Consider the following 15,257-nt stretch of genomic DNA (forward strand, 5'->3'; position numbering starts at 1 on the left):
TACTTGAACATCTTTCATTTTACTTAGAATTATCAATTGCTTTATTCATTCATTTGCTTAAACTTTTATGTCCCAATCATTTCTTCCCTATAGGTACCATTATACCTATAAGACAACTATCAGTATTATTGGTCCTGGGCTTATTGCTCTGGAACCCTGGTCCATCACTTTTCCTAGGATTTCCATTGGCAACCATCCTAGGAATTCCCTTTACTCTCATATGCTGCCTGGATTCGATCTCTTTTAGGAATTAGTTCTTTGTAATCATGGAGATCAATAACTTCCTGAGAAGGAATCCATATGACAGTCACTTTTTAAACTTTTTTTTGGGGGGGGGGAGGGGCAGTGGGAAGGAGGGAATATATTCATATTTGGAAATGTTTTTGTCTGTAGTAACTTTTGTTTCCCCTAAAGTTCTTGAATTGATTTATTCTCCACAAATTTTGTTCCTTTCTGTGGAATTGTTTTAACTTGAGAGTGGACATGTAGGATTGGTCTCTAAATTTATCTTTTTGTTGCCCTTTTCTTCCTGTTCTGACTTCTGGGAAATTTTTCTCACCTATATTTCTCAACACATTAACTGAATAGCTTTTAAGAGGCATTGCCTACTTTTGTGGCTGTAGAAGTAGATTGAGTAAGCAGTCTGATAGTTCAATAGTTCATATTAGGATTTTATTTAACTTTGCTGTTTTTATCTCATGCTCACTATTTTCCTGGAGTTTTGGAGTCCATACCTCTCAGATTTAATCTCTCATGAGAATAAACCTTGTGTCTCCTTCCTGAAACAGTGACAGTTTAACTGTGTATGGTGGTGAATGGGACCTATTGTATTCAGATAGTAAATCATCCTCTTGCTTTCAGCTCCTTTCTCTTGGCATAGTCCTTGCTGCCCTTCCGCACTCCTGCTCCCAACACTTTTCAGTCTGGAATCTGTGAAGCATTCTTCAGAATAAGTTTACTGTCCACTTTAGGTTCTTTCATGTTGCTTCCTTGATTCTGAAGGTTTTGTTTTTATTTTTTAAATATATATATATATTTTTATTCATGAGAGACACAGAGAAAGAGGCAGAGACACAGACAGAAGGAGAAGTAGGCTCCCTGCAGGGAGCCTGGGACCCTGGGATCACACCCTGAGCCAAAGGCAGACATTCAACCACTGAGCCACCCAGGCATCCCTATTCTGAAGTTTTTATATATTTTAATCTTTTATTATCACCTATGTGACAAAAAGGAGAAGAGATACATGCTTTTGGATGATTCATTTTTAAACATAAGTTTAATGTATCGTAAAGCCCCCACATGGGTAAGGAATAGTAAGTTTTAAATTAAACACCCCCTACTACAAACAACAAAAGACACTTCTATCAGTTTGTGATGAAAATTCAAAGGGAAGAAAATCATACTATTTCAGAAATCATGGAAATCTGAACTATGGCAGTGATAGGATTAGGTAGAAGAGTGTGAATATGAGAGGGATTTAGGAGATGGTTCAACCAAATTTAGTGACAAGCTGAATTGGAGGTGAATGGAATGAATAGAATAGAAAGTTGAGGGTGACTTCAGAGCTTTGACTTCATGACCGGATAGAAGCCATTACTATCCTTTTCTCAAAGAGAATGCAGGAATAAGATTAGCAGAACAATAGTTTACTTCTATTTTAAAATTTACTGAATATGAGATGCCTGGGGCTCACCCAAGTAGCGATGATCACCAAGTAGATACTTTGTTCTTAAATGCAATAACGACAGCAAGTACTAGGTACTAGGTACTTCATGATATAGTTGTAATGAGCTATAATAATTCTATTTGTTGATATAGCAGTATTTTCAGATCCCTTGGCTCAGCAGATATAAGTAATGTAGTGAATCCATCTCAGAATCATTTGCCTTCATTTGAAATGAGAAAGAATTATAAGACCTCTGAGATTCATGTTTATAGCATTAGGAGATAATATATAGAGAGCAGAATCTGAAGCCTAGAATTTGGGTTTATCAGAGTGGATAATTTCCTTTCTTATAAAAATGAATTATTACTGGTCCTCCAATCATCTGGAAGTGAATAAATATTAAAACAAGAACTCTGAATACCCCCCTAGGACCACCTAAACTCTTCTAACCTCTAAATATATCAAGTAAAAATATTTTCAGGTTTGCTGCTGATGTGTTTAAGATTTGAAAGCTTAACAGAATGGCTTGTGATGGGCTTGCTTAGAAGAAAAGTAGCATGTAAGCATCTTGTTGCACATCCTTTTTCTCTTATTTTCTTTAGTTTCAGCAAAAAAGTCATCCTTTTATCCTTTCAAATAAAGTTATTCTTTGCTGTTTTATATGTCTTCATATATTTTTACCCAACAAATTTGTTTTTCCAGTCATTCTTTTCTTCCATTCATCCTCTGACAAGACATTTTATAGATAACCACCATATGACTCAGGGTTAGTCTGGCCAGAATATCAAATCAGCATGTGTATTGTTGGTTTGCAACCCTCTTGGGAGCTATCCCAATTTGGAATTGGCCCCTGTACTCAGGGCAGGGGAGATTAAAGATAGAGACAGGCCATTCCAGGTTGGTAGGTGAGAGTTGTCTTGTGTTTATTCAGATTTCATTAGCACATCACTATCTCAAAATTATGACCTTGGAGTAGCCTCTGGGAGCAGGAAAGGTAAGTGGAATCCACACTCTAAGGACAGGGAAGAATGTGAGGGGCCTCTAAATGCCCTTGTCCAGTTCACAGGTGAGACAGCTTTCATGTCTTTTTAATGACATTCCCCAACATGTGTTTAATGGCAATTAGAGCAGTGAAAGTTGAATCAAGGGTGATACTGACAGTAGCAGGCAAGACAGAAAAGACAGAAAAAGCGTTTTCCTTGCTTTTTTTCATCATAAATGTTACTATACTGTATAATGAAAGATACTTTAAGAATGATGTTGCAGGGATCCCTGGGTGGCGCAGCGGTTTAGCGCCTGCCTTTGGCCCAGGGTGCGATCCTGGAGACCCGGGATCGAATCCCATATCGGGCTCCTGGTGCATGGAGCCTGCTTCTCCCTCTGCCTATGTCTCCGCCTCTCTCTCTCTCTCTCTCTCTCTCTCTCTCTCTCTCTCAATGTGTGACTATCATAAATAAATAAAAATTTTAAAAAAAAGAATGATGTTGCATTCCTAGAAAAATGAATTCTCCGTAGCAGCTTCACAGATTAGTAGACATAGAAATCAATTGACCGTGTTGAAATTAGTTTTTTAATAAACAATATCAAAGTTAGCCAATCTATTACTAAAATACTTATTTTCATTGATAGAAAATTGACTATTTTTATTTTCTTTGTTTTATATATTTCCCATATCAATTAAATGCCAACCCATGTTCTGACTTCCTGATTTTTTTCAAATATTAATTTGTTTTAGAGGGGGGGAGAGAGAGAGAGAGAGAGAGAGAGAGAGAGAGAGAGAGAGAGAGAATGAATGAGTAGGACTAGGGGCAGAAGGAAAGAATCGCAGACTCCACTCTTAAGCATGGAGCCCAACGTGGGTCACCATCCCACAACCCTGAGATCATGCCTCAGCTGAAATCAAGAGTTGGACGATTAACCTATTGAGCTACCCAGGCATCCAACTTTTTTATTTTACTTTTTTTTTTTGAAATAGCAGTCATTGAATAGAATAAGGCTGAAAAGGACTATCTGGTACAAGGATAGGGGGTAGGTTATAACAAAAGAGAACTTGTATTTTAAATGATAATCATTCAAATAACAATATAAACCTTTCCAAATCGGTTAAACCCAGTTTCTGACACACTTGCCGTACTTTCATGTATGGCTTGATATATACAAGTATGTGCCAGGCATGGAGTTAGAATGTAGAGTTGGTTATAAAGATAATCACTGGTTCCCATTTTTGAAGGAGCTCACAATCTGCAGAGAGGTAATAAAATAAGGCAGTCTTTAAAATTTATGGTATTAATCTGACTTTGGAACCCACTGATAACTAGAAGAGAATTGGCTTTCAATGGCACTGCTCTCCTACAGATTGAGAACTCAGCTATTAGTTTAAAGGGTATTAGACTGATATACAACACTTATGGAAGTACTTTTCTCAAACTTCTATATTAAATAGCGTTATTCCCATTACTTTCAAGTGCTTTTGCCATCTACTTTTAAGGAAACGTGAGAATTGTTTAGACCATCTCTTAAGGCCTCTTTATTTTCATTCTAGAATTACATAAAAAGAGCAATGCATAATTTGAAATGAAACTTCTCATTAGAAGATTTGAATTGAATCTTGAGAGGATTGAAATTTTAATCTTTTATACTGAGATACTGAGAACTAGTATAAGCAAAAGAAAGAATGATGTTTCTGTGACTCTGTGTGCTCTACTACACTTTATAAAACAGTAAAACATACTTCAGAAAATTTTTTCAAGAGTATTTTGGTTTTGATTCTGTAAAAAGTTTTTGAAGTTTTTCTGTTATTTCTACAAAAAAATGTTTTTAAATCTTTTAAAATCTCAATGTAGGTAAAGAAAAAAATAGTATGTAGTAGATGTGATGTCAAGTTTCAAATTTCCTCTCCCAACCCCCAAAGAGTATAGATTTTCCTCCAAAACTGGGTAAGAATTATTGATGATCAAAGGAGAGGGGCTTGTCTTTCACTTACTTGTAACTTGATGTTTCTCTCCATTTCTATTATTTTGACTAAAGACTAGGGGCAATAGATTAAAGCTGTAAAAATATATGGTTATTTGGATTTCTCTCCATGGTTTGACTCCGTGATTACAGGAGAAGAGTCTACAATTGGGAATATTACAAAGTCAAGCAACTCTGTAGACAGCAGATTCAGAAGAGGAAGCAAATTCAGAAGAGGAAGCATTCCATGTGGCTGTTTGATACTGGGGTGGTTTACTTTTATATATTTGGCTGGGAGGAAATCTGATATATGGAATGAGAGAGTCAGAACCTGGCATGGGTCCAGACTTTCAGTTCATTTGCCTGGAGTTCATTTCCTGTCTTTTCCACCTGTTTATGGGGCTACCCCAACCACCTTTTCTGTCTTCTGTACCCCTGCATTGACAGATGTTTCCTAGGATTAGAAATCTTTTCCGTATATTGCTGTCTCAGCCTCCAACTAAAGGTTTACAAAACTGAGAGTTAAAAATATCAACTTCTTTGCCAGGGGAGACAAAATTTTTACAAACTATATACTCTGACTAATAATTTTATAATTAATCTCCATTCAGAATTCTCCAGATCCCCTTAGCTCTGTGTATACAGACACTCCTTGTTAAGAGGTAGAACCATGAGATAATGTGGATTGTAACTCGCAGGGGTGGGGATGGAAATACTATGGGTGAGTATTCCCTCTCCTGCCAAATCTGTTCAGACAGATTGTGAAAACAATTTCCTATCAAAGTCCCTCTACTTTATGGCTGCACCATCTTCCCTAGGCATTAGCAACGAAGAAGAGATCTATTTTAAACATCATCTCTAAGTATGGTTGCAGGTATTCTAAAGTAGAATTATTAGTAGATAATTCTGAATTTTGGAAATTCTAAGAGACAATTTTCAAAAATTCTATATCAGGATGAGTAGGAAAAAATGTCATTATTCTGTTAGGTGGAATGAGATCTGAATGCAAAATCAACTTCTGTGTTTTTAGGGTATATCCTGGGAAGTGAAATTGCTGTCCATGTTTGGAAGACTTGTAGCGAAGATATTACAGGAATAAAATAATGCATTTTGTGGTAATTGGTTTCAAAATGATTAAAAGTGGCTTTCGCTCATTAGAAAACGTGTAATATTATTTGAACATTACAGCTCTAGCCATATGACATCTTTTGTGAGAATTAATGATTATTAGTTTTTCAGACCATTAAGCAGAGCCTGGAGCAAAGATCAAAGTTGTTTTGTTGTGAATTTTCTTCCTCATGAACTTTGGTGCCTAATATAATTATCCGTTTTTGTGATTTCCTTGAAGAGAACTTATTAGTTTCATGAATGACTTCCATTAGAGGTTACCTAGCTAATGACAGGGTTGGAAAGCTTGACTTCTTCTTCCTTCTTCAACTTCATACTAGACTAAACAATTGCTTCCTCAAAGCTCACACCCCATTGCACGTTCTTTAACACATAATGCTTATTTACAGGGTTACACTAGGTTAAATGAATCCAAGAGTTGAGGAGGACTCATTCTTCTCACTGAGAGAGCAGGGAGCGATGCACACTGCCTAATTTGAGGGAGCAAATTCTATCTTCTCCTTCTCCCTGAATTTATACCACAGTTGCTGTGTTGGTACATTAACATAATTATCACTTCATTTTGACTTGACACTTGGAAAAGCACCCTCCTTGTTTATATGTTATGATGAGCTCCCATGTACTTTCCTGAGCGGTTTCCCATTGCACCGAGAATTCTCTAAATATCAAATCAGTTAAACATAGAAGAGTTATGTGACCTTACTAGAAAATGGCTCATTATGTTCTTAAAAAAATAAAATTAATGACTAAACTTAGGGGTTTTCATCCTCCTTCTTTTTTTTTTTTTTTTAATTTTTATTTATGATAGTCACAGAGAGAGAAGAGAGAGAGGCAGAGACACAGGCAGAGGGAGAAGCAGGCTCCATGCACCGGGAGCCCAATGTGGGATTCGATCTCGGGTCTCCAGGATCGCGCCCTGGGCCAAAGGCAGGCACCAAACCACTGCGCCACTCAGGGATCCCTCATCCTCCTTCTTAAGAGCACTGCTTTCAGAAACACAGCCTTCAGACCCAGTTATAAAGCAGATAAAGTCAGAACCTCTGCACTTGAATCAGAGGTAGTGGGTGCAGAGTCCTAGCTGCCAAGCCCTTCCTCACCCAGTGAAGCTCTCTTAGGAGCTCTAGGGCTTCTCAGAACACAATTTTGAAGCCCACTAGGCAACATGATCTCTAGAAGCCTCTGTGTTCTGAGATACTAGGATTCCAACAAGCCATTTTTGTTTGCATGCTATTTGCTCTATACTCTGCAGTCCCGTGTGCAACTTTTTTTTTTTAAAGTTTATTTATTTATTCATGAAAACACACAGAGAGAGAGAGAGGGGCAGAGACACAGGTAGAGGGAGAAACAGGCTCCTTGCAGGAAGCTCAATGTGGGACTCGATCCCGGGACTCTGGGATCAGGCCCTGAGCCGAAGGCAGACAGACGTTCAACCGTTGAGCCACCCAGGCGTCCCTGTCCCGTGTGTAATGGATGGGATATCATGAAAGTATGATAAGATTTGGTAACCAGAGAAACCAAAGAATATCTGATGGCTCAAAGAGCCAGTCACTGGAGGCAGAGAGGAATGTTTTTTCTTAGTAAATAGATGCGAAAGGAGCTACTGCTCTTCTTTTAAAGGCTATTTTGCTCTCTGGTCTTTTCTTCCTTTCTTAGGGACAATCACTATAAAAAAAAAAATCTCCTGTATATATTCTTCTAGGATATACTATAATTTTCCAGAAATAATTATCCATAAATCTAGAAATGATGCCATGCTAGATAATTCTGTCATCCTTGTGCAGGGGCCATGCTAGTTTTCTCTGTATCATTCCAAGTTTAGTCTATGTGCTGCCAAAATGAGCATTCCATACTAGATAATTCTGCAACTTGCTTTTTAAACTCAATGTTATATTAAAAACTACTAGCATTGATGTCTATTTGTCTAACTAATTTATTTAAATACATTTTACCATACAAATATATCAAAATTATTCCCTCTCAATAGGAAAAATATGGTAGAGTATTCCGTTACAAATAATGTTGTAGTAAACATCTTTTTATGTGTAATCTGCTATATAAGTGTAAGATTCTCTTCATTTTTTTATAATAAATTTATTTTTTATTGGTGTTCAATTTACCAACATACAGAATATCACCCAGTGCTCATCCCATCAAGTGCCCCCCTCAGTGCCCGTCACCCATTCACCCCCACCCCCCGCCCTCCTCCCCTTCTACCACCCCTAGTTCGTTTCCCAGAGTTAGGAGTCCTCATGTTCTGACTCCCTTTCTGATATTTCCCACACGTTTCTTCTCCCTTCCCTTATATTCCCTTTCACTATTATTTATATTCCCCAAATGAATGAGAACATACAATATTTGTCCTTCTCCAATTGACTTACTTCACTCAGCATAATACCCTCCAGTTCCATCCACGTTGAAGCAAATGGTGGGTATTTGTCGTTTCTAATGGCTGAGGAATATTCCATTGTATACATAGACCACATCTTCTTTATCCATTCATCTTTCAATGGACACCGAGGCTCCTTCCACAGTTTGGCTGTTGTGGACATTGCTGCTATAAACATCGGGGTGCAGGTGTCTCGGCGTTTCATTGCATCTGAAATAAGATTCTCTTCATGTTACATACCTAACAAATTTGTTGAGCAATTGGGTGAGCAAATTTCCACCTTACTAGAAACTGCAATTTCATTTTCAAAAGTGGCCCTATAAATTTTTAACAGTTCTTCATGGAGTTTCCATCCATAACAACCTGACAGTCTCAGATATTTCTTTTTTTTTTTTTTTTTTTTTTTTCCGTTTCAGTGGTTGTGAAATAAAATATCGGTGCTTAATATTAACTTTCACAATCCCCATAGTCAAACAGTTTGATCACCTTTTCCTTTGTTAATTTCCTCTTAGGAAATGCACTTAAACATGCAATTTATTTTTCTGTTTTTCTTCAAATTCTTTTTATGGAGGCTAAGCTAATCCTCTCTTGTATGTTGCAAATACATTTTCCTGCTCTCTCTCTTTACTTCTGATGTGATATATTTGTCATTCCTATTCTTGATAATTTGTGCTTTGGATCTTATGGCAATTTATACATAGAACATATATCTATATCTATGTAGATATAACATATTCTATATATATTTGAAGTTTGTCCACATTTAGGTTTTAATGTACTATGTTTAGATTTTTTTCAGGGTGGCTTTTTAAAAATTTTAATTCTTTAAATTCAATTTAATTAACATATGCTATATTACTAGTTTCAGAGGTAGGATTTAGTGATTCATTACTTTGCATATAACACCTTTTGCTCATTACTTCAAGTGCCCCCTTAATGCCCATCACCCAGTTACCACATTCCCCCCACACCCTCCTCTCCAGTAACCCTCAGTTTGTTTCCTAGAGTTGAGTCTCTTATGATTTGCCTCACTCTGTTTTCCTTATTTTACCTTCTCCTCCCCTATGTTCATCTGTTTTATTTCTTAAATCCATATAAGAGTGAAATAATACAGTATTTGTCTTTCTCTAACTTATTTTGCTTAGCATAATACCCTCTTGTTCCATCCATGCCATTGCAAATGGTAGGATTTCATTCTTTTTGATGACTAAGTAGTATTCCAGTGTGGGTGTAGGTGTCTGTATAAACTTGCATCTTCTTTATCTATTTAACGGTTGATGGACATCTGAGATCTTTCCATATTTTGATACCATGTTTAAATTTTTAAGAAATAACTGTTTTCCAATGTGACTGTAGCATTTTACATTCTCAGGGTAAGCAAGTTTGAGTTGCTTCACATAGTTATCAGCACTGTTTTATGTCTTTAATTTCAACCATTCCACAGTATATATCATAGTATCTAAAGTAGTAAATTTTATTTCCCAAATGATGACATGACAAGCTTCTTTTTTGTGCTTTTTGGCCATTTATGCATTTTTCTTTTGTGAAGTGTCCAAATTTTTTTGTTCAACTTTGAGTTGGATTGTCTACTTAGTATTTTAGATGAAATTTTATAAATGTATACATAAATTTCATATTTTAATGTTTTAATTTTGTACCTATTTTATTTTTTATGGTGTCTTTAAAGAACAGAACTTTTAACTTTTGGTTAAATATAACTAATTTTAAAAAATTTTTTAACTGCTTAATTAAAAAAAAATATATGCATTAACAGGATATTGAAAGGATAATATAAAGATCACATATACCCTTCCCTCCATTCCCCCCAATGGTTACATGATATATAATTGGAGTACAATAAAGACTAGTAATTTGTACACAATTTGTACAATGTGTACACATAATTGTCATTTCATGTAGACTGTCTAACCATAGCTACAGTCCAAATACAGAACTATGCCATCATGCTTTGTGCTATCATTGTGTAATCATTGTGTAGTCTCTCATCTATCTCTCCCATGCTTAACCTTGCATAACCTCTGGGAGCCACTAATCTGTTTTTCATATGTATAATTTTATAACAATGGAATTGTATCTGTCATCTGGATATTGGCTATTTTTCCACTAAAAATAATGCCCTTGGGATATAAATTGCTGTGTATATCAGCTTATTTTTACTGTTGATTAGTATTCCTTGAGAGGGATATATCACAGTTTAGCTGTTCCCCTATTGAGGGACACCTTTGTTGTTTCTAGTTTGATGCTATTAAAATCTGTTAATAAAAGTCATTTGTAATTTTTTATGTGGATGTGTTATTTTTCCAGGCTGAATTGTAGATGTATATTTAATTTTATATGAAACTGTCAAACTCTTTGAGAATTATTGTATTTTACATTTGCACTAACCATGTATGAGAGCCAGTTTCTCTGAAGCCTTTCTAGCACTTAGTATTATCAATGTTTTTGCTATTTAGCTCTTCTAATAGGTACATAGAAACATTTCATTATGGCTCTAATTTGCACTTCCTGAATATCTAGTGACATTAATCATCTTTTCATGGACTTGTCATTCATATGTTCTCTTCAGTAAAATGTCTCTACATCTCTTGCCCATTTTTTGATTTTGTGTATGAATGTTGTTGCTGTTGAGTTTTGAGAGTTCTTTATATATTGTAGATACCACTCCTTCCTTCAATATGTGGTTTGCAAATATTTTCTTCCAGTGTATAGCTTTTATTTACATCCTTTTTACATGAGCTTTCAAAGAGTAGAGTTTTTTAAGACAAGATCACTGGCTTTTCATTTTTTTGTATCATGCTTTTAATGTCATGATTAATAACTCAAGTTTTATGTCTTGAAGACTTCCTGAGTTAAGATTTTTATAATTTTTATTTCATATTTAAATATGATTCATTTTAAGATAATTTTTGCATTAGAATGTGAGGTTTAGGTTGAGGGTGTGCTTCTGCTTATAAATATTCAGTTGCTTTGAGCATCATTTAAAAGTCTATCATCCACTGAGTTGCTTTTGCATCCTTATGAAAAAATGAGTTGTGTAGGTCTTTATCTGGGTTCTCTATTTTGTTGCATTTGTCGATGTTTTATTCTATCTACTGATATCACAGTCTTGGTTATTAGAACTATAAAATTATGAAAAAAAAAAAAAAGGGATCCCTGGATGGCTCAGTGGTTTAGCACCTGCCTTTGGCCCAGGGCGCGATCCTGGAGTCTGGGGATCGAGTCCCACGTTGGGCTCCCAGCATGGAGCCTGCTTCTCCCTCCTCCTGTGTCTCTGCCTCTCCCTCTCTCTCTATCATGAATAAATAAATAAATAAAGATTTAAATATATATATATATAAATTAATTAAAGATTTAAATATATATATTTAAAGATTATATATAATTTGGAGAAAATCAACATTTTGGTATCTCAAGGGTCTCAGTTCATGAACATGGCATAACTTTGCATGTATTAATATTTTCTTTGATTATTCTCATCACTGTAGGGTGTGGATTTAAGTAACCTAAAATAATTGTGAATTTGTCTACTTTTCAGTTACATTAGCTTTTGTTTCACAGGCTTTGCAGCTCTGCATTTGGTTCATACTCATTTTGAATTGTTATGTCTTCCTGGTGGATTCACCTTTATATCCTTATACAATGTGTCTCTTTATTAGTTTTCTTTTGTTCTGAAGTCCACATTATCAGTTATTTAGCTACTACTATTTTCTTTTGATTGTATAGTATCTTTTTCCATTTGTTTATTTTTAATCTGCCTATATCATTGCATTTAAATTGAATTCCTCAGCATATAGGTAGGTCATGATGTTTTGTTTTTATCCATTCCATTAAGTCTTTTTATTTGATATATTTAGACCATATACATTTCATGCAATTATTGATAAGGCTTAAATCTGCCACTTTATTCTTTGTCTTCTGTTTGTATTTTCTAGTTTTTATCTTTTCTGCATTTCTATAGATTATTGTACATTGTAAGTTTTTCAATATGTCTCTTTGTATAACTTTTGTAGTGGCTACTCTAAGTATTGCATTATGTATTTTTTTATTGCCTCCTTAAAAAATGTCAAAACTAATAGTTTTTTTTTTTTTTTTTTGTAAAATCTTGAAGGTGAAAGATCTGTTACAGGTTCACTGGACTAAACTCAAGGTAACAGTACAGCTATGTATTCCCTTCTGGAGGCTTAGGGAAGAATAGGTTTTGAAGATTTTTCCAGCTTTTAGTTACACTCAGATTTTTTGGCTCATAGACATTTTCCCTGTCTTCAAAACCAGCAGCTGTGTGTTGAGCATTTTTAAAAAGATTTATTTATTACTTGAGAGGAGGGACAGAAGGAGAATCCAGTAAGACCCCCTGCTGAACACGGAGCATGACCCAGGACTCAATCCCAAGACCCTGAAATCAAAACAAGCTGAAACCAAGATTTGGATGCTCAACTGACTGAGCCACCCACGCACCACTGTGTGGTGAGCTTTTTAATATTACACTACTCTGACCTCACTTTTCTACCTTCCTCTTCCACTTTGAGGTCCTTCTGGACCCACCAGATACCCTGGATAATAAATAATCCAATATTAAGTCAGCTGATAAGGAAACTTAGTTCTATCAGCAACTTTAATTTCCTTTTCCATGTTAAATAAATTATTGAGGTTCCAAGTATATAGCATGGTTGTCTCTGGGGGCCATTAACTTGCCCACTATGCATTACATATACATAATTTGTCAAAGTTGGCTGGGGTATACATTTTACCAGTTCAAATGAAGTACAGAAACCTTATCTACCACTATATTCCTTTATTCTCTCACATTTAAAGTCAAATTGTCTTAAATATGTCCTCTCTATATATATTGAGAACCACATTACATAGTGTTAAACTTATTGTTTCAACCATCAAACATAATGTAGAGAACTCAGGAGGAAAAGGAAAGGATACTGTCTACACCCATAGTTTTGCTCTTATCATTCATTCTCTTTTCTTGATGTTTCAGGATTCCTTCTTTTTCCATTTCCTTTCTGTTTAGAAAAAAAAATTTTAGCCAATCATTTAAAGTAAGTTAACTGATTATAAAGTCTCATAGTTTTCCCTCATTTGAGTATGTCTTGATTGCCTCTTCATTCCTAAGGATGTATTTGCACTGAATATGGAATCTTGGGTTGATCATTTTCTTCTTTCAGCACTTAAAAAGTGTTACGTCATCTCTTTCTGCCTCTTTGGTTCTGATAGGAATTCCATTCTCATTCAAATTGTTTCTCCCTTATAGATAATGTGCCATTTCTCTTACTACTTCAACATTTTTTTTTTTCTTTTAGTTTTCAGGAGTTTATGATGTGTCTTGACATGAATTTTTCTGTTTGTCCTGTTTATGGTTTATCAGCTTATTCTTCAGATTTGTGTTTTAATTTTTGCCAAACTTGGATAATTTAGTCATTTTTTGTTGGATACACTTCCAGCTCTGTTATAGACTGAATGTGCTGTCCCCAAATTCAAATATTGAAATGCTAACTTCTAATGTGATTGAATTTGAACATGGAAACTTTGATAATTAGTTAGGTTTAGATGAGGTCATGAGGGTAGGGCCCAATGGTGGGATCAGTTTATCAGAATAGGAAGAGAGACCAGAGCTCAGTATGTCATGTGAGGACACAGTGAGAAGGTAGATCTCTGCAACCCAGGAAGAGAACCTTTACCAAGAATCAAATCTGTTAGTAACTTGATCTTGGACTTTCCACTCTCCAGGACTGTAAGAAGTAAATACCTGTTGCTTAAGCTACTCAGTCAATGATATTTTGTTAAAGCATTTTGCATAGACCGAGAATTCTATTCTTTTTTTCCTGTCTTTCTAGGACTCCAGTGAGATTAATATTATATTTTTAAATATTTTTATCATAATCTCACATGTTCCTAACACTTCTTTATGGGATCTGTAGTTCAGACTATGTAATTTCTACTGTTTTATATTTCAAGTTCACTGATTTTTCTCTCTAGTGGCTGTTGAGTCCATCCACTTGGGAATATTTCAGTCACTATATTTTTTATTTCTAAAATTTCTATTTGCTTTTCCTATCTTCAGTTTGAGAGTGTCTACTCCTTGCGGGATCCCTGGGTGGCTCAGTGGTTTGGTGCCTGCCTTCGGCCCAGGGCATGATCCTGGAGTCCCGGGATGGAGTCCCGCATTGGGCTCCCTGCATGGAGCCTACTTCCTCCTCTGCCTGTGTCTCTGCCTCTCTCTCTGTGTGTCTCTCATGAATAAATAAATAAAAATCTTTAGAAAAACAGAGTGTCTATTCCTTCAGTAATACTTCCTATTCATTGGTTCCAGGTGTATTTATAATTGTTGAAAAAAAAAATTTTGGCTGCTTTAAAATCCTTGTCAGATCTAACATCTGGATTATCACATTGGCATCTGTTGTCTTCCTCATTCAGTTTAAAGTCCCTGGTATGACAAATGATTTTAATATGGACATTTTGAGTATCATGTTATAAGACTGGATCTCAAGTCTTGTATTTTATTTTGTCTGACAGTGCTCCAGTGCTTGAATGAAGACTCATTTTTTTCAAGGTGGAGATGGAAATTTAGGTTTTTGTTTTCTTTTCCCCTTGGTTTCCATAGATACCCAGGAGGAGGAATTTTGTGTTATTGCTGTAGGCATGACTGGAAGTTGAGGCTTCCCTCTGGGTCTCTGCTTATACCACCCTAGCTTAGAAGGGAACAGGTGCCTAATTGCTGCTTCCTGTGTCGCCACCAATCACATTGAGGGGGTGATTTTGTTAGAGCTGAGTAGTGATAAAAGTCCTGACTTGCCACTAGGCCTTTTCTAATACCATTCCTGTAAGAAGGGAAAGGGAATCTCATTATTACTTCTGTAGGGGAAAAGTTCAGGCTGTGTGATTTACAACTCCCTACTTGGCCTTCTCTGACAGCACTCCAGCCTATATGGGGGACTGAAGTACCTCATTACAGTCTGGCAAGGGGAAAAGTCTAGTCACTCCTTTTGACCTTCACCGCTGGGAGTAGAAAACAGTGGCCACAGGGTTTTGTGTGTTTGACTTTTGGCTAGAGTGGGTTAATTATTATCTAAGGTTTCTGTCTTAGTGACCTGTCCC

The 15,257-nt window shown here is 35.9% G+C and overlaps 1 protein-coding gene and 1 non-coding gene across 8 annotated transcripts in view; one reads left to right on the plus strand and one right to left on the minus strand.

Annotated features, from left to right (window-relative positions):
• Positions 1-15,257, plus strand: part of UNC13C (unc-13 homolog C) — a 586,284-nt gene that overhangs the window by 126,106 nt on the left and 444,921 nt on the right. The window lies entirely within an intron of this gene.
• Positions 7,478-7,589, minus strand: LOC144303693 (U6 spliceosomal RNA). Its single transcript, XR_013370672.1, has one exon. It is a non-coding gene; the product is annotated as a U6 spliceosomal RNA (small nuclear RNA).

The sequence above is a fragment of the Canis aureus genome, chromosome 32 (assembly GCF_053574225.1).
Source record: "Canis aureus isolate CA01 chromosome 32, VMU_Caureus_v.1.0, whole genome shotgun sequence".
Lineage (NCBI taxonomy): Eukaryota > Metazoa > Chordata > Mammalia > Carnivora > Canidae > Canis > Canis aureus.